Source organism: Erythrolamprus reginae, chromosome 2 (assembly GCF_031021105.1).
Source record: "Erythrolamprus reginae isolate rEryReg1 chromosome 2, rEryReg1.hap1, whole genome shotgun sequence".
NCBI classification, from domain to species: Eukaryota; Metazoa; Chordata; class Lepidosauria; order Squamata; family Dipsadidae; genus Erythrolamprus; species Erythrolamprus reginae.
In genome coordinates, this window is record NC_091951.1 from 191,820,121 (window position 1) to 191,840,444 (window position 20,324).

Below are 20,324 nucleotides of genomic sequence, written 5' to 3' on the forward strand. Positions count from 1 at the left end.
TGACATGTGAACTTCAACTCCCAGAATTCCTGAGCTAATATGATTGGCTCAGGAATTCTGGGAGTTGAAGTCCACAAGTCATAGAAGACCCAACTTTGCCTACCCTTGTGCAGAGGAAGAATTTTTGTGGTTACAGTATCTTAGAAGAAGAGATATTAAGGTGACAATGGCTGCTGTAAACAAAAAGGCAAGAAGAAAGATTTTTTTAAAAAAAAGTTAATCTGTTATCTTCAATTAGTTAATAACACCTCTGAATTGGATGATTTTCTCTCTTTTTTAAAATGTAAAACTTCTTAGCAAGTATGAAGCATTAGGAAATGAAGTTGTTTTAACAAATAATTTTTATTCTGAAAAGGCCAAAACAGTTGATTGAGATTTAATAATTGCATGAAATTTTTCAGCGTGAAGAAGGAAGGCTGAAGAAGCGAAGGGGTGCTCCACAAGAATTGCTTTGAAACTCTTCGGCTTTCTACAGCCATTTCATATCTAGGATTAGAGGTTACAAAATTTCAACCTGCAAGACTGACAAGCAAGCGTTGTGTTCGGAGTCTTCTCAGTTTAGAAAATACAATACATAAATCCAATATCGTTGAAGAGCTACAGTGAGATGGATTCCCAATTGGTACTATGTATGTGGTAGCTTTTATGTAGAATTATAAAATATCTAGATCTTGGCTAAATAATGTTTTTCTCTCTCAAAATTCATGGGAGGAATTGAATCAGTCAAGCAAAACTATTGCAGTTGTTTTCCAGGTAAATAATATTTCAGTATCAAATTAAATATCGGGTTAAAGAATTCTGTAACAGTTATGTTCAGTTCTGGATTTGCTTTAAGAAAACAAAGCTTACAGGTAGCCCTCTATTTACAACAGTTCATTTAGTGACTTCAAAATTACAACGGCAGTGAAAAAAGCGAGTTATGACTATTTTTCACACTTAACCACTGAAGCATTTATTTATTTATTTATTTATTTTATTTATTTAGATTTGTATGCTCATGGTCATGTGATCAAAATTCAGTTGCTTGGTAACTGGTGCATATTCCTGATAGTTGCAGTATCCCGGGGTCATGTGACCACCTTTGGCGACTTTCTGACAAAACTAACTTGGCAAATGCTTCACTTAGCGACATACATTTTAGGCTCAGTTGTGGTCGTAAGTTGAGAACTACCTGTGATATATTTCAGAAAAAAATTAGAATTATATAGAGTTACACATAATAAAATGACTTTTAGCATAATGTGTTTGGTTCCATCCAGTCTTGAGATAGAACATTTAAAACATATACAGTGTTCCCTCGATTTCCGCGGGGGATGCGTTCCGAGACTGCCCACGAAAGTCGAATTTCCACGAAGTAGAGATGCAGAAGTAAATACACCATTTTTGGCTATGGACAGTATCACAAGCCATCCCTTAACACTTTAACCCCATAAATTACCATTTCCCATTCCCTTAACAACCATTTACTCACTATTATTACTGGTACTCCCCATTGAATAAGGCACTTAGTGATCCTGATATTTATAAACATAATTATTTATTAACAATATTTTTTTTTTGTTATTTATTTGCAAAAATTATTAGTTTGGCGATGACGTATGAGGTCATCGGATGGGAAAAACTGGTGTAGGAAAAAACCCCGCAAAGTATTTTTTAATTAATATTTTTTTAAAAACCGTGGTATAGGCTATTCGTGAAGTTCGAACCCGCGAAAATCGAGGGAACACTGTACTGTATATTGAGCTTTGGAATGCTTCAGTATTTATTCGTTTGTTTGTTTGTTTGACTTTTATGCCGCCCTTCTCCTTAGACTCAGGGCGGCTCACAACATGTTAGCAATAGCACTTCTTAACAGAGCCAGGCTATTTCCCCCACAATCCGGGTCCTCATTTTACCCACCTCGGAAGAATGGAAGGCTGAGTCAACCTTGAGCCGGTGATGAGATTTTAACTGCTGACTTGCAGATCTACAGTCAGCTTCAGTGACCTGCAGTACAGCGCTCTACCTGCTGCCCCACCCCGGCTCATTGCTGTATCTCTTCATTGCTGTTGAATCCAAAGTTTGAGTTCATAGATTGAATGAAATACTATTGTAGTTAGCCTACTTTCCCCTGACTGCCTGATTTACAGCAATTACAAACTGAATGGCTTAGTAGGACGTGTGAAGACAGCCCTCTAATTCAAATGTCTTCTACATCTAGGACATTAACAGTCATGGGTCCTTCTGTGTCTGCTTTTGACTCCTGATTGACCATGGGAAAAATGTGGTGAGACCCCCAAACCTTTCTACACATTGTGCTCAGAGGTGGGTTTGAACCTGTTGTATGGAACAGGTAGAAAGGTGGCAGCCTGGGTCACTTATATGTTGTAAGCCGCCCCAAGCCCTCGGAGAGGGGTGGCATATAAATCCAATAAATAAATAAATAAAATAAATAAACACAGGCCTGCCACTCCCCTGAACTGGCTCTCTCGGTTCCATAGGCGCCGCCATCTTTTTTTTTTTGCTTTTGTGCATGCACAGAAGCTGGGTTTTTTTTAGCACTGGGCGTGGGCGACTTGCAACACATCAAGGAGCAAACCGGCAGTGAAGAAAATCAGAACCAACCCTTGACTATGCTGTTAACCCAATTAGGTTGGTTCCTCCACTTTAAGGGGTGTCTTTTATTCCCAGGGTGTATCCTCATGACTCACCCCAATCTTAGTTTATAAACTAAGCATTATAGATTAATTAATGACCCGTGGTTAATTAACACTCACTGAAAAATGCAACAAAGTACCTGGGACTCTGCAGGTGGAATCTTTTACACAGTTAGAAGGGAGGAGTCCAAAATAGTTGACCGTTTGTGGAAAGTTTAGTAGACAAAATGGGTGCAGTGGAAAGGTTTTGTGCATTTATTTTTTTCCCCTTGCATTATTAGGAGGAAATAACTATTTTGAGAATTGACATTTTGGGAGTGTTTTCTTCATAGAGATGGCCTAGGGATTGTTCATCCTTGATTCGGTGCAAGATGGCAGCTCAGCTTTTGAGTTGGCCATCAAAAGTATACAGCATATTCAAAAGAGGTAATTTACAGCGCACTCAAAAGGTACATGTCCTGAAAAGTAATATCAAACCTCACGCGATTGGGCAAAATCCAGAAAGGTAAGAATTATGCAAAATGTAGGTGTATACTAGTAAATAACAGTGCAATTCAGAATCTTAGTGCAGGACAAATTTCCTTTGATTAGTTATCAGTGAATTCATTAAGGTGCCCTCCTCAAGTCTGTTGTGCTACTTTATCATGGAAGGTGTGTTTGCGAGAGGGAAGAGGGAAGGAACAACACTAAGGCCAGATGTCAACAACATATACATCCATTAGGGTCACCCAAGGTCTGAAGGTCATCTCGACTGCTCGACTAAAAGCCAGGCACCTACATTTCAGCATATTAGGTCCCACAGAGTTGGCCTTCTCCGGGTCCCGTCGACTAAACAATGTTGTCTGGCGGGTCCCAGGGGAAGAGCCTTCTCTGTGGTGGCCCTGACTCTCTGGAACCAGCTCCCCCCGGAGATTAGAACTGCCCCCACCCTCCTTGCCTTCCGTAAACTCCTTAAAATTCACCTCTGCCGTCAGGCATGGGGGAATTAAGGCATTCCCCCCTCCCCCGGGCCTATACAATTTATGTATGGTATGTCTGTGTATATGTCTGGTTTAATAATGGGGTGTTAAATTTTTTTAAATTTATTAGATTTGTTGTGAATTGTTTTATTATATGTTGTGAGCCATCCCGAGTATGAGCTTATAACTACCATTCTCAAGAAGAACATCAGGAATTAATGTCCTAATGGAAAGGAACCAGAGGAACAGTGGAATGAAATTTAAAAAAGGATGAATGTGAAGAGAAACTGCCAAAGATAAAGAAATGAAAGAAAGCAAAATGGATTTAAATATATATATATGTGGTGAGAAATATCAATAAGAAAAATCTCAGAAAAGACCATAATAAAGAATTTCAGAGATCTGTCAGAGGAGTAAAGTAGTATTGCAATATGTGATAAGAGTAGGAAATATGTTTTTTACATGGTAGCTTCTGCTTTGGACACTTTGTTCCCTGAAATTTGAGTGGTTTTGACCCTCAGCAGCCTTCCATAAAGCTTTTGAAGATCTGGCTTAGATTGAAAAATTGCACATTAGAAGTTTTTACTTGGCACTAGGTCTTCATTACATTTAATGTTTTAACATGTTTAATAATGTGTTTATAACACATTGTATGTTATAGAACTTCTCATTGAAAGTTGCCCAGAGTTGGTTAAAAGATGAATAACCATATGCATATTTTAAATAAAATGAATAACATTAGAACCATCATTAAAAAGGCACAACAACGAATTTTCTACCTGCGTCAACTCAGAAAGCACAGACTGCCCAGGGATCTGCTGATACAGTTCTATAGAGGAATTACTGAGTCTGTCATTTTACTTATCTGTCTAGTTTGGTACAGCAACCAAACAAGACAGGCACAGACTTCAACAGATAGATAGGACTGCAAATGGGGCGGGGGGAAAGAATGGAACCAGTCTGCCTTTCATTGAACACCTGCATGCTACATGAGTTAGAAAGAGGGCTGAGAAAATACCTATAGACCCCTCACATCCTGGACATAAACTGTTCTAACTTCTTTCCTCAGGATGTTGCTACAGGGCATTGCATGCCAAAATAATTACACACCAAGACCATTTTACTTGTATAACATCAGTCTGCTAAACCCATAGTTCCCACAGCATTGTCTATCTATGCTGAAAAATATTTAACCCTGTAGCAGGACTGTGTTACTATTCTTCTCATCATTCCTACCGTAGTACCTACTCCTAGTGGTATGACTATCATTTTGTTTGTTGTATCTTATGATTTGTGATTGTATCTTAAGATTTATGATTTATCATTTTGTTGCCATATGTGTACTGAAAGCTTATGCACCAGAAACAAATTCCTTGTGTGTCCATTCACACTTGGCCAATAAAGAATATTTCTTATTCTACTCTGCTCAGCTCTGCTCTACTCAACTCTATTCATCATAGAATACATGCGGAAACTGCTTTGGTCATGCTGATGGATGATCTCTGGCAGGCCCAGGATAGGGGATATTCCTCTATCCTGGTATTTCTTGACCTATCAACGGCTTTCGATATCATCAACCATGGTATCCTTCTGCACTGACTGGAGGGGCTGGGGATTGGAGGCACAGTGTTACGGTAATTCACCTACCTCTCCAGTCAGTCACAGTTGGTCGGTCGTGTGGGTGAGGGGACAATGGTCAACCCCTAGACCCCCTCCTTTCTCCCACCCTACTGTTTAACATCTACATGAAACCGCTGGGTGAGATCATCCAACGGCATGGGGGCTGAGTTTCCAACAGTACGCTGATGATAGTCAGCTGTACATCTCCACCAATGTCAATTCAGTGAAGCAGTGGAAGTGCTGGTGCTTGAAGGCTGTGAGGGTGTCAGGCCAGCCTTTGAATTCACATATTAACCCATATTTGGATTCCCGCATTTTCCGGGGAACCTTGTAGTACCTAATTCATTGGAGGGGGCACCCGGATGGGACACGAACCCACAATCCCTGGCTTAGGAGAAAACCTCCATGGGGTCTTTTTTTCTTTCTACCATACTGTGTCAGGCCAGCCTTTGAATTCACATACGGTATTAACCTGGGGCCTGACGGGGTCTGTATGGACATCAATAGACTCAAGCTCAACCCTGACAAGACTGGGTGGCTGCGGGGTTTGTCTCCTAAGGACTGCAATCCCGAGAGTTGGAAATTAAATATCAAGCCTATGTTTTATCTAACTTTCAGCAAGCGACCTATATTGATGAGAAATCACAACTTGAGACATGGGTGCAAATTTTTGCAGTGCTGAACAGTCAGAATTTGTTTCTCCTCTTGGGCAAAGCAACTCATCTCCGGGCCAATTTGGGACAAATCTCAGCCTTTTCAGGTCCTCCAAGGGCTGGGCGGATCTGATCGGTTACTGCCTCCTTTGGCCCTGTTTTTGGCCTGCAACTTATGCCCAAATCCAGGCTCAGATTTCTCTGTGTCAGCCCTGCCCATGGAGGGCAGCTGTTGGTTCCTTTCTTGTCCTGTCACTCCAGCTTGGAACACCCGAAGCATTTACATCTTGAGACCCAAGAGGAAAAGTGAAATTATCCTTGGGAGATCTCTAAAAGATGTTGGGGAGAAAGGAAGAGAGCTGAGTTTGGGAAAGATACAATTAACAGGAATATCTCCTTTCCTTTAGAAAGTAAGTATTTCCCACTCTTTTTTCCCTAATTTTATTTTTATAAGTTTTTTTTAAAAAACAGGAATGCAAAAATCTTTCTATTCTGAGAATTGGAAAGCTAGAGAGTAGAGCACCTCCCCACTTTGGAAACGTGGCTTGTTTCTCCTTGTTTCAACTTTCTGTATTTGACATGTGTGTCTGCTTAATTTATGGAGGTGAAAAATGGCTGAATTCTAGAAGATCTGGCGAGGGGGCTGGTATCGGCACAGGAAAATGGCATTTTATGACTGACTGCAGACCCAGGAATATGGTGGGATCCTTGTATAGTGCAACTTGTAATTTGAGCTTCAGACTGTCCTAAGCTTCATTTTAGCCTGACCAGTTTTTTTTCCAGATGTTTTAGTTTTGCAGGGAAAATTTGGGCCCCTGTTATCAGCTCAGCAAATCTCATTCCGAGAAGGAGCAGGGTTGAGGTTTAAATCTGTAGCCCTTTGTAGGTCCAAGGAGGCAAAATAAGGCCCTGCTTCCTAGCTTGAAATGTGAGCAATTATTTAGTGCCGTGATGACGAACCTATGGCAGGCATGCTGGCAGTAGCATGCAGAGCCCTCTCTCGCCCCAGGTCAGATCTCCTTTCGTGAGCTTCCATTCCCCTGCAAACCATGAAACAGAAGTTCACAAAAGAAAAAAACGTTGGGCTGCCCCACCGGCCAGCTGGTCTTTGAGTCTCTGCTGCACACGTTTGAATAGAATAGAATATAGAATGGAATGGAATGGAATGGAATGGAATGGATAGATAGATAGATAGATAGATAGATAGATAGATAGATAGATAGATAGATAGATAGATAGATAGATTAGAATAGAATAGAATAGAATAGAATAGAATAGAATTCTTTATTGGCCAAGTATGATTGGACACACAAGGAATTTGTCTTGGTGCATATGCTCTCAGTGTACATCAAAGAAAATATACATTTGTCAAGAATCATGAGGCACAACACTTAATGATTGTCATAGGGGTCAAATAAGCAATGAAGAAACAATATTCATAAGTTATAAATAAGCAACGAAAAAACAATCAATACTAATAAAAATCTTAAGATACAAGCAACAAGTTACAGTCATACAGTCCTTAGTGGGAGGAAAAGGATGATAGGAATGATGAGGAAAAAAACTAGTAGAAATAAGTGCAGACTTAGTAAAAAGTTTGACAGTGTTGAAGGAATTATTTGTTTAGTAGAGTGATGGCGTTTGGGGGAAAACTGTTCTTGTGTCTAGTTGTCTTGATGTGCAGTGCTCTGTAGCAACGTTTTGAAGGTAGGAGTTGAAACAGTTTGTGTCCAGGATGCAAGGGGTCAGTAAATATTTTCCCCGCCCTCATTTTAACTCGTGCAGTGTACAGGTCCTCAATGGAAGGCAGGTTGGCAGCAATTGTTTTTCTGCAGTTCTGATTATCTGTGCATGCCAGCATTCGTATATGCGCTTTTACATGTATGCACATGTTTGTGCAGGTTCATGCATCTCTATGCATGTGCCTGTTCACACCTTTCTATTTGGGCATGCACATGTGGGCAGTTTGGGCACTCAGTGCCTAAAAGGTTCACCATCACTGAACGTTTAATTTTATTTATTTTATTTTATTTATTGATTTTGTCCATTGCACAATGAGAGTTATATTGGGTATACATATAGTAAATATATAATGAAGCTTATAGAGGATATACTCATAGTAAAGTATATCTAAGAAAGAATAGAATAGAAGAAATAGGAATAAAATATATCAGTGAAAGAATAGAATAAATATAGGAAAGAAGAATGGTATAGGAGATATAGTCTTCTGTTATTCTGTTGTGAGCCGCCCCGAGTCTGTGAGATATTGTGAGATATTGTCTTCTGTTATTCTGTTGTGAGCCGCCCCGAGTCTGCGGAGAGGGGCGGCATACAAATCTAAATAAATAATAAATAAATAATAATAATAATAATAATAATAATAATAATAATAATAATAATAATAATAGGAGAGCAATAGGACAGGGGACGGAAGGCACGCTGGGGCACTTATGTACGCCCCTTACTGACCTCTTAGGAATCTGGAGAGGTCTAAGGGTAAAGTGTTGGGGGTTTGGGGATGACACTACAGAGTCCGGCAATGAGTTCCACGCTTCAACAACTTGGTTACTGAAGTCGTATTTTTTACAGATTTACAGAATGCCACAGATCCAGAATGGAAAGGGGAGAGGCTAAATTTTGAGTGGAATTTGGACCCTCCGAACAGCCCTGAGATCAATTGGAAGCTTATGGCAGTGTCTTAGTCAGCAAGGCATGAGAAAAAACCATCAGAATTGGGGGAAGGGCTGACCCGCCAGGCCCAATGCAGAGAGCTTTTTAAGGTGGCCAGACGTCCCGATTTCCGCGAGACACTCCCGCTTTTTGCCAATTTGTTCCGCTTCCCGCTGGGTTTTTAAAAAGTCCCACTTTTTTGACATACCAGTCGGCAGCTTGAATGCCAGCTAGAGATTGCGTTGGAGCTGCTTGCCATGCGATCGGGTGGTTTGAAGGGATCGGCCTGCAAGCAGCTCAGCTTCCACCCTGGGGGGCTGGGATGGGCGCGGGGGACGTCGACGCTGCTAAAGAGGCGCTGACGCCGCTGGTCCTCAGCCCGCCAGGCACTAACCGCAGAATAACTTATTTCTGATCTAGTGTGAGATATAACTGCTTTTAAATAATTTATATTTCTTTTTATTCTCTTTAATCATAATGAATTGCTCCTTTCCTTACTAGCTTTAGGAACATCGGTCAGGCAGGGAAATGAAAGAGCTCTATCTTTGAATTTTGCCTGCCGTACCTGATCCCATATACTGTGCCACGCAAGTCCTCTGTGGAGATTTCATTATAGATTTAAAGGTGTTTTTAGCAGTTTTTAGTGTCTTTTATGTTATAATTCTTTCAGTTAGAAAACGCTCTTTAGAATAAGGTGACCAATTTTTTTACAATGAAAAGGAAGATGAAAAAATTTAAGAAAAAGTACAACTTAAATAAATGAAACACTTTATCAATTCAAACAAAAATACACTAATGATGCTTACATCCCTTTTAATTATTTAATTAAACAAGTATTTTTTCATTGAATGAAAATTTTTGTCAGTACAGTGTTCCCTCGATTTTCGCGGGTTCGAACTTCACGAAAAGCCTACACCACGGTTTTTCAAAAATATTAATTAAAAAATACTTTGCCATTTTCCCCCCTATACCACGGTTTTTCCCGCCCGATGACGTCATATGTCATCACCAAACTTTCGTCCACCTTTAATAAATATTTTTTTAATAAACTTTAATAAAGAAACATGGTGAGTAATAATCTGAATGGTTGCTAAGGGAATGGAAAATTGCAATTTAGGGGTTTAAAGTGTTAAGGGAAGGCTTGGGATACTGTTCATAGCCAAAAATAGTGTATTTACTTCCGCATCTCTACTTCGCGGAAATTCAACTTTCGCGGGCGGTCTCGGAACGCATCCCCCGCGAAAATCAAGGGAACACTGTATATCATTTTCTAACAATATATTGGAAATTTTGAAGCAAGAAATATCCTTTGTATTGAATTTTATGGTAAGTGCTGCAGCTGTAATATTCACTGAGAAAGAAATAATTTCGCATTTCCGTTAGAAGTAAACATGATAGAGGCAATGATGGGGGACAAGTGCAGTACACATGAATTTCTCTGGTGCATGCATTTCATAATCGTGTCTTTCCGAACTGTACCGTCACATGATGCGTAACAGTTTGGCGTGGCATCTTTGAATACAGAGATTAGCAGATTAGTTTTAAAATATCGAAAAAGAGGACAGATAGGAGGACGCTTTTCAAGGAAGGACAGAACCTACGAAAGAAGGACTGTCCTCCCTAGAGGGGGACGATTGATCACCTTACTTTAGAATGGATTTTAAAAATAAGTGTACATTCACAATGACTAAATTGAATTGGAATCTCTTCTTCATCCATCTAGTGGTCTGCCATTTTACTAGCTGAATTTACAGTAACGTCTCTGAATTAGAGACAACTAATCTGTACTAGCTGGCAAAATCCCTAGATAAGTGGTAATTAGGAGTCTATGTATAACCTGAGAGATCTGTTGAAAATACTGGTACATCCTTCCTGGGAGGGTGAGGGTGGGGGAGAAGAGCCAATTCTCTAGATCAGTGTTTCCCAACCTTGGCTACTTGAAACTATTTGGACTTCAACTCTCAGAATTCCCCAGCCAGCGAATGCACGTTTCTTCAACACTCCATGGCTTGCATTGACTGCTGATCAGTTTCTGGTCACAATTCAAAGGGTTGGTCATGACTTTTAAAGTCCTACATGGCATTGGACCAGAGTACCTCCGGAACCGCCTGCTACCGCACGAATCCCAGCGACCGATAAGGTCCCACAGAGTTGGCCTTCTCCGTGTCCCGTCGACTAAACAATGTCGCTTGGCGGGCCCCAGGGGAAGAGCCTTCTCTGTAGCAGCCCCGACCCTCTGGAACCAACTCCCCCCGGAGATTAGAACTTCCCCCACCCTCCCTGTCTTTTGTAAACTACTCAAGACTCACTTATACCACCAGGCATGGGGGAGCTGAGTCACCTTTCCCCCAGGCTTTTTTAATACTTTGTTTTATGTTTGGTATGAATGTGCTGTTTGTTTTTTTAAAAATAATGATAGGGTTTTATATGTTTTTTTAATATTAGATTTGTTCCACTGCTATATTGTTTTTATTACTGTTGTGAGCCGCCCCGAGTCTTTGGAGAGGGGCAGCATACAAATCTAATTAATTTATTATTATTATTATTATTATTATTATTATTATTATTATTATTATTATTAAAGTCCAGATACCTTCAAGTGGCCAATGTTGGGAAACACTGCTCTAGATAGTACTTGGCTTTTTTCCCATCCTGTAGTTAGCAGTGAAATGCAAGCACTGTAGAATAGCACAGCATAGAACTAATATTTGCTCTAAATCCAGTGAAAGGAAATGATTGCATTTACTTTTCTCATGAGATATAGTAAAATGAAAAAAATAAACCTCTGAGGTTGTTCCTTGCTTGGAACAAAACACCCTATTTGGAAAGGTGATGGATGGTGATGGATTTTCAAACGGCTGACTCGGTCTGAAAGGAGTCCAAATTTCAGTCATTTGTAGAAGCCGTGCTTCAATGAGTTTCGACAAGGACTGTCTAATTTGAATATAACATTTAGTTTGATTGAATAATATGCATTCAGTTTTATAATTGGTTCCCCTTATTTCTAATTGGTTTTCAGCTAAAATCTAACCCTGGCGCTGTTTGCCCATAGGTGGTGCCCAAGGTATAAGCACTTTTTTCTTCCTGTATATTTCTAGAAAGTGTAAAGTGAGCGTGAGAAAGTGTTTCGATGCAAAGGAGAGTTTCCTAAAGTTCTACTTGGCTCCGTATCACCTGCTGAAGTACTGTGTGCTTCTAGCAATTAGAAGTCCTCAGAGCTTAGTTCAAATCTGGAAGGGATGTCAGACTTTTGCAGTAGGCCAGATCAAAAGACTTTGCTAGGATTACAGGAATGCTGTATTTTATTGTTATAGAATAGAATAGAATTTTTATTGGCCAAGTTTATTTAATATGTTTGTGAGTGACATAGGGGAAGGTTTGGTAGGGAAGGTTTGCCTATTTGCCGATGATTCTAAAGTGTGCAATAGGGTTGATATTCCTGGAGGCGTCTGTAATATGGTAAATGATTTAGCTTTACTAGAAAAATGGTCAAAGCAATGGAAACTGCAGTTTAATGTTTCCAAATGTAAAATAATGCACTTGGGGAAAAGGAATCCTCAATCTGAGTATTGTATTGGCAGTTCTGTGTTAGCAAAAACTTCAGAAGAGAAGGATTTAGGGGTAGTGATTTCTGACAGTCTCAAAATGGGTGAACAGTGCAGTCAGGCGGTAGGGAAAGCAAGTAGGATGCTTGGCTGCATAGCTAGAGGTATAACAAGCAGGAAGAGGGAGATTATGATCCCGCTATATAGAATGCTGGTGAGACCACATTTGGAATACTGTGTTCAGTTCTGGAGACCTCACCTACAAAAAGATATTGACAAAATTGAATGGGTCCAAAGACGGGCTATAAGAATGGTGGAAGGTCTTAAGCATAAAACGTATCAGGAAAGACTTAATGAACTCAAACTGTATAGTCTGGAGCAGAGGTCCCCAACCGCCGGTCCGCGGACCGGGACCGGGCCATTGGGGCTTTTCAGCCGGTCCGCGGCGCCAGGGCCCTCTCGGCCTTTCCGCACCACCAGCGGCGCTCCCCCCGCCAGCCAGCCAAGCCCCGCGCCCGCCGGAACCGGCTCCTCGCTCTCCCCCCGCCGCCCGCCGCGTTTGCAGGAGGTGGGGAGGGTTGGGCGGCCCGCCAAGGCCAGGAGGGACGCCGCTGCCCCCCCTTCCCTCTCTCCGCCCGCTGCTGCGCCTCCTTGACGCCGAGAGGAAATGCCGGTAAAGGCTTTCCTCAGCGGAGGCCGGCGAAGGTGATATTGAATGTCGGGGGAGAACGGGCGGTTGCGCGCGCTCCCTATCTCCCTGCTAGCCCACTCGGAATATTCAAAATAAGAAAAACCTTTGCCGGCGAAGGCTTTTCTTATTTTGAATATTCCGAGTGGGCTAGCAGGGGGATAGGGAGCGCGCGCAACCGCCCGTTCTCCCCCGACATTCAATATCACCTTCGCCGGCCCCGCCTCTCCTGCAAACCCCCTTGCTGAGAGCCCGGGGCGAAAGTGCTCTCGCAAAGGTGAGGCGGGCAGGGCGTGCGCGCGTCATCGCTGAGAAGAACGGAGAGAGAACGAGAGTGAGTGAGAGCAACAGACAGCAAGATAGAGAGAAAGTGAGAAAGAGAGAGTGAGAAAGGGGGGGAGAGAAAGAGATAGCAAGAGAGAGAACAAGAGAGAGAAAGAGCATGAGAAAGAAAACAAGAAAGAGTGAGAGAGAGAGAAAGCAAAAGAGACAGAAAGAAAACAAGAGAGAGAAAGTGAGAAGAAGAGAGAGAAAGAGGGGGAGAGAGAGAGAAAGAGAGAGGGGGAGAGAGAGAAAGAGAGGGAGAGGGAGAAAGAGAGAGGGAGAGGGGGGAGAGATAGCAAGAGAGGGAGAGAGGGAAAGGGGGAGAGAGAGAGGAGATAAAGGAAGAGGAGAGAGAGAAAGGAAGAGAAAGAAAGAAAGAGGGATAGAAAGAGAGAGAGAGTGAGAGATGCTCAGTGAGCCTTTCTTTGAAGTTGCCTTTCTTTCTTTCTCTTTCTTGCTTTCTTTCTTGCTCTTTTTCTTTCTCTCTTTTACCTTCCCTTCCTCTATTTCTTCTTTTCTTTCTCCTTCCTACCTTCTTCCCTGACTCTCCCCTTTCATAAGTTTCCTTGCTTCCTTCCTCTGTTCCTGTCCCTTCCCCCTTTCTTTCTTTCTTTCTTTCTTTCTTTCCTTCCTTTCCTCCCTCCATTTCTTGCTTTCCTTTTCCTTCCTCCCTTCTTTCCTCCCTCATTCCTTTCTTTCACTCCTTCCTCTCTTACTCTCCCCTTTCACACCTTTCCTTGCTTCCTTTGCACCCTTCTTTTGTTCCTGTCCCTTCCCTCTTTCCTTCCTTCCTTCCCACCCTCCGTCCATTCATTCACCCATTCCTCTCTTGATCGCCCCTTTTACGGCGCCGCTGACAGCTAGCTCCCCCCCCCCCACCGGGCCATGGAAAACTGGTCTAGCTTAAAGCCGGTCCCTGGTGCAAAAAAGGTTGGGGACCTCTGGTCTGGAGGACAGAAGGAAAAGGGGGGACATGATCGAAACATTTAAATATATTAAAGGGTTAAATAAGGTCCAGGAGGGAAGTGTTTTTAATAGGAAAGTGAACACAAGAACAAGGGGGCATAATCTGAAGTTAGTTGGGGGAAAGATCAAAAGCAACATGAGAAAATATTATTTTACTGAAAGAGTAGTAGATCCTTGGAACAAACTTCCAGCAGACGTGGTAGATAAATCCACAGTAACTGAATTTAAACATGCCGGGGATAAACATATATCCATCCTAAGATAAAATACAGAAAATAGTATAAGGGCAGACTAGATGGACCATGAGGTCTTTTTCTGCCGTCAGACTTCTATGTTTCTAAGTGTGATTGGACATACAAGGAATTTGTCTTGGTGCATATGCTCTCAGTGTACATAAAATAAAATATGCATTTGTCAAGAATCATGTGGTACAACACTTAATGATTGTCATAGGGGTCAAATAAGCAACGAAGAAGCAATATTAATAAAACTCTTAGGATATAAGCAACAAGTTACAGTCATACAGTCAACATGGGAGGAAATGGGTGAAAGGAATGATGAGAAAAACTAGTAGAATAGAAGTGCAGATTTAGTAGAAAGTCTGACAGTGTTGAGGGAATTATTTGTTTAGTAGAGTGATGGCATTCAGGGAAAAACTGTTCTAGTTGTCTTGGTGTGCAGTGCTCTGTAGCGACGTTTTGAGGGTAGGAGTTGAAACAATTTGTGTCCAGGATGTGAGGGGTCAGTAAATATTTTTCCCGCCCTCTTTTTGACTCGTGCAGTATACAGGTCCTCAATGGAAGGCAGGTTGGCAGCAATTGTTTTTTCTGCAGTTCTGATTATCCTCTGAAGTCTGTGTCGGTCCTGTTGGGTTGCAGCACCAAACCAGACAGTTATAGAGGTGCAGATGACAGACTCAATGATTCCTCTGTAGAACTGTATCAGCAGCTCCTTGGGCAGTTTGAGCTTCCTGAGCTGGCGCAAAAAGAACATTCTTTGTTGGACTTTTTTGATGATGTTTTTGATGTTAGGTGACCATTTTAGGATAGTGATGGCAAACCTTTTTTCCCTCAGGTGCCCAAAATGTGTGCCCATGTGTTATTATGCATGTGTGCCCACACCCATAATTCAATACCCCACACACTGCACATGTGACCCCTCACAAACTGCCCCCCCCCAAGCATGACACCTCCTGCTCTACTGTTTCCTGACTTCCAGTGGGCCCAGTAGGGCCATTTTTCATCCTCCCCAATCACCAGAAGCTTTCTTGGAGCCTGGGGAGGGGGAAAATAGCCAAATATTTATTTATTGGATTTGTATGCCGCCCCTCTCCGGAGACTCGGGGCGGCTAACAGCGACAATAAAACAGTGTACAATAGTAATTTGGTATTAGAAATGATTAAAAATCTATTAATATAAAAACCAAATATACAGACATACATACCATGCACAGAATTGTAAAGGCCTAGGGGGAAAGAGGATCTCAATTCCCCCATGCCTGGTGGCACAGGTGGGTTTTAAGTTGTTTACAAAAGGCAAGGAGGGTGGGGGCAGTTCTAATCTCTGGGGGGAGTTGGTTCCAGAGGGCCAGGGCCGCCACAGAGAAGGCTCTTCCTCTGAGTCCCACCAGGCGACATTGCTTAGTTGACGGGAACCGGAGAAGATCCACTCTGTGGGACCTAACTGGTCGCTGGGATTCGTGCAGCAGAAGGCGGTCCCTGAGGTAATCTGGTCCGGTGCCATGAAGGGCTTTATAGGTCATAATCAACACTTTGAATTGTGACCGGAAACTGATCAGCAACCAATGCAGACTGCGGAGTGTTGGTGTAACATGGGCATATTTGGGAAAGCCCATGATTGCTCTCGCAGCTGCATTCTGCACGATCTGAAGTTTCCGAACATTTTTCAAAGGTAGCCCCATGTAGAGAGCGTTACAGTAGTCAAGCCTCGAGGTGATGAGGTCATGAGTGACTGTGAGCAGTGACTTCCAGTCCAAGTAGGGTCGCAACTGGTGCACAAGGCGAACCTGGGCGAACGTCCCCCTCGCCACAGCTGAAAGATGTTTCTCTAATGTGAGCTGTGGATCGAGGAGGATGCCCAAGTTGCGAACCTTCTCTGAGGGGGCCAGTGATCCTCTTCCCAGGGTAATGGACGGACAGATGGAGTTGTCTTTGGGAGGTAAGATCCACAGCCACTCCGTCTTGTCTGGGTTGAGTTTGAGCTTGTTGAAAATATGCTCTCCCAGAACCTCAGCACAAGCCAAAAATCAGCTGGAGTTGACCTAGGGCAACTGCTTGTGTGCCAGGATAGTTTTTTCTCTAATCTGGCATATTCCAAACATGTTGGAACTGCCATTCCCATAATTCCCAGCCAAATAATCCATCAGGTTGAGTTTCTGGAAATTGTTGACTTCTAGCACTTTGTTGGAGAAGACAACGGCCAGCTATTTTTCCAACAATGTCCTGAGCTGTGGTCCTGCAAGTATCAAAAAGGTTGAATTCTTCATTCCTTGCCAGCTATGTGCAAGATATGTTTATGCTCTTTGGAAGAGGAAATAACTGGTCAAAATTAATCAAAGCTTTCACAATGGTTTGCAGGATTGAAAGCCTGAATGGGCTGCTCTAAGTTGCAAACTGAATTGAGAAATACTGCATGAATAAATTGCCCTTTCCTTGGTAATAAAACCACTTATCTCAACAAATCAGAGTCACTAAGCTATGAAAACTAGTCTTTCATTTCTGAAATATTTTCTGCCCATCTCTACTCAACAGATTGATTTAGATCCTGTTTTCTACAAGTACAGTGGAACCCCGACATAAGAGCCGCTCTACTTAAGAGCAACTCGAGATAAGAGCTGGGAGGGGAGAGATATTTTTGTTCTACTTACAAGCCCAAATTCGAGATACAAGCGCCAAGGAGCTGTCTCCTGAAGCCAAACGCTAACTTCCGCGTTCGGCTTCAGGAGACAGCTGCGAAGCGGCGCACGTGTTTTAAAAGGTTGCAGCCGGCCTGGGGGGCTGGGGGGGGGGTGCTTGCAGCTTTCTTTCTTGCTCTTTTTCTTTCTCTCTTTTACCTTCCCTTCCTCTATTTCTTCTTTTCTTTCTCCTTCCCACCTTCTTCCCTCCCTCCCTCCTTTCACTCATTCCTCTCTTACTCTCCCCTTTCATAAGTTTCCTTGCTTCCTTCCTCTGTTCCTGTCCCTTCCCTCTTTCCTTCCTTCCTTCCCACCCTCCGTCCATTCATTCACCCATTCCTCTCTTGATCGCTTAAAGCCGGTCCCTGGTGCAAAAAGGGTTGGGGACCTCTGTCCTACAGGATTGGGTGGCAGAGAAGTTGAACATATGTAAATTTAAAAGTTTAAGAAAGTTTACAAGTTAAGTGAAAGAAACTTCATTATTCATTTATATGTACATGTACATTTCTTCATTAAAAACATGTCTTTCTGCATAATTTAGATTAACTTTGTGAGTTTTTTGAGGGCTGGAACCAATTAAAATTATTTACATTAATTCCTATAGGGAAAAGTCGTTCGAGATAAGAGCTGCTCGACTTAAGAGCCCAGGTCCGGAACGAATTAAACTCGTATCTCGAGGTACCACTGTAATAGTTAGATTGAAGAATTTGAATTACAATTGACTTTTAGAGACAAGCATCCCACTTTGCTGCACACAACAGATTGACAGAGAAATATGACATTTGGAGAATGCCAAGAGCCTTGGTGGTGCAGTGGTTAGAGTGCAATACTGCAAGCTACTTCTGCAGATCACCAGCTGCCAGTAGTTTGGCAGATCGAATCTCAGTAGGCTCAAGGTTGACTCAGGCTTCCATCCTTCCAAGGTCGGTAAAATGAGGACCAAGATTGTTGGGGGCAATATGCTTACTCTCTGTAAACGGCTTAGAGTTGTAAAGCACTGAAGTGGCATATGAAGTGGCCTCCACCCTCCTTGCCTTTTGCAAACTCCTTAAAACCCACCTCTGCCATCAGGCATGGGGAAATTGATTCCCCCAGGTCATTTCTGTTTTACACAAGGTTTGTCTGAGATGTATGATTGTTTTTATATTAAGGGTTTTAAATTGTTTTTATCTTTGGATTTGTACCGTGTTTTGTGATGTGAGCCGCTCCGAGTCTCCGGAGAGGGGCGGCATACAAATCTAATTAATAATAATAATAATAATAATAATAATAATAATAATAATAATAATAATAATAGAATAGAATTGAGGAGAAGCAGCTAGAGAAATTAGTGAAATAAGAAGATCTAAAAATCGAGCTGCAACGACTCTGGCATAAGCCAGTGAAAGTGGTCCCAGTGGTACTTGGCACACTGGGTGCAGTGCCAAAGGATCTCAGCGGACATTTGAAAACCATAGGAATTGACAAAATCTCCGTCTGTCAATTGCAAAAGGCCACTTTACTGGGATCGGCAAACATAATTCGCCGCTGCATCACGCAGTCCTAGGTGCTTGGGAAACGCCCGACTGGTGGTGATGAAATATGAAATCCAGCATAGTGATCTCGTTTGCTGTGTTGTACTGACATAATAATAATAATAATAATAATAATAATAATAATAATAATAATAATAATAGCTGCCCCGAGTCCGCGGAGAGGGGCGGCATACAAATCTAAATAATAAATAAATAAATAATAATAATAAATAATAATAATAATAATAATAATAATAATAATAATAATAATAATAATAATAATATAAATCTAAATGCTAAATGCTATTGCTATCTTGGCCTTAGAGCAGCAAGCCAGCAAAGATTATATCTCTGGAAAGTTGTAGTGTTTGGCCATACAAAAGATAGAAAGGAAGTTTGATTTAATTTCCATAGTTATCACTGCAATGGTTACTTCTCATCTTTTAATACTACTTCCCTTTTGTCTTACTAGAAATGTAAGTTTTGTACCAGTTTCTGGGGAGGTTCTGGAGACTGAAGCAAAGCTTCTGAAGCATTCAGTAGTTTACATTTGATTAGTGCATTAAGGAAAAAGGATTAAGAGAATGTTCATTCTCACACCGCCACTTCCCTCTGCACCATGGAAGACTGGAGGCAAGTGTTACAAATGTTGCAACCCAACCTCTGCATTCTTACATACTTACCGTATATACTCGAGTATAAGCCGACCCGAGTATAAGCCGAGGCACCAATTTTTGCCACAAAAACTGGGAAAACGTATTGACCCGAGTATAAGCCGAGGTTAGAAAATGCAGTGGCTACTGGTAACTTATAAAAATGGAAAACCATAAAATTACATTAATTGAGACATGTTTTAGAATATTTATTTTAAAAAAACCCAGTAAACTAGCTCTGTAAATTTAAAAGAGGGTAAACAAATTAACAATATTAACAATAAATTAAAAAGTAAAAAAAGTAGCTCGATCAGGAACAAAGCTAAAACCTAAGAGTTAAAATCCTTCAAAACTGGATTCCTTCTCATCATTAATTGGATTTACATTATTGTTCTGTTTTTATATATGCTGTGAGCCACCCTGAGTCCTTGGAGAGGGATTGCATACAAATCCAATTAAATAAATAAACAAACAAACAAACAAATAAATAAGTGTATCCAAAGAAGAGCTTCAGCATTAGCTGCTGTGAGGTTATCAGCATAGAAAACCAAATAGATAGATAGATAGATAGATAGATAGATAGATAGATAGATAGATAGATAGATAGACAGATAGATAGAAATAGATACAGATAGATAGATAGATAGATAGATAGATAGATAGAAAGAAAAATATAGATAGAAAAATAGATAGATAGAAATAGATACAGATAGATAGATAGATGATAGATAGATAGATAGATACAGATAGATATAGATAGAAAGATAGATAGACAGACAGACAGATAGAAAAATAGATAGATAGATAGATAGATAGATAGAAATAGATACAGATAGATAGATAGATAGATAGATAGATAGATAGATAGAAAAATAGTTAGATAGAAAAATAGATAGAAAGATAGACAGATAGAAAAAGAATTCCTGTCTAGCTCTGCCTCATAACACATTATTAGATCCTATCCAAGCAAGGACAGCAACTACCACAAAATACCAATGCAGAGAGAGCAAGGAATAGTTTACTCACCGTTGCTTTTTTCCCCTCTCGGTTGGAGCAAATGGCTGCCTCTGCTTGAGCTAGGGAGAGGAACTACGGCGTGCGAGAGGGGACAAAAGCTGGTGCCTCCTCGCTCTGGCTCAAGCAATGGCGCCCTCGTGTGGTGACTTTGTCAATGACCCGAGT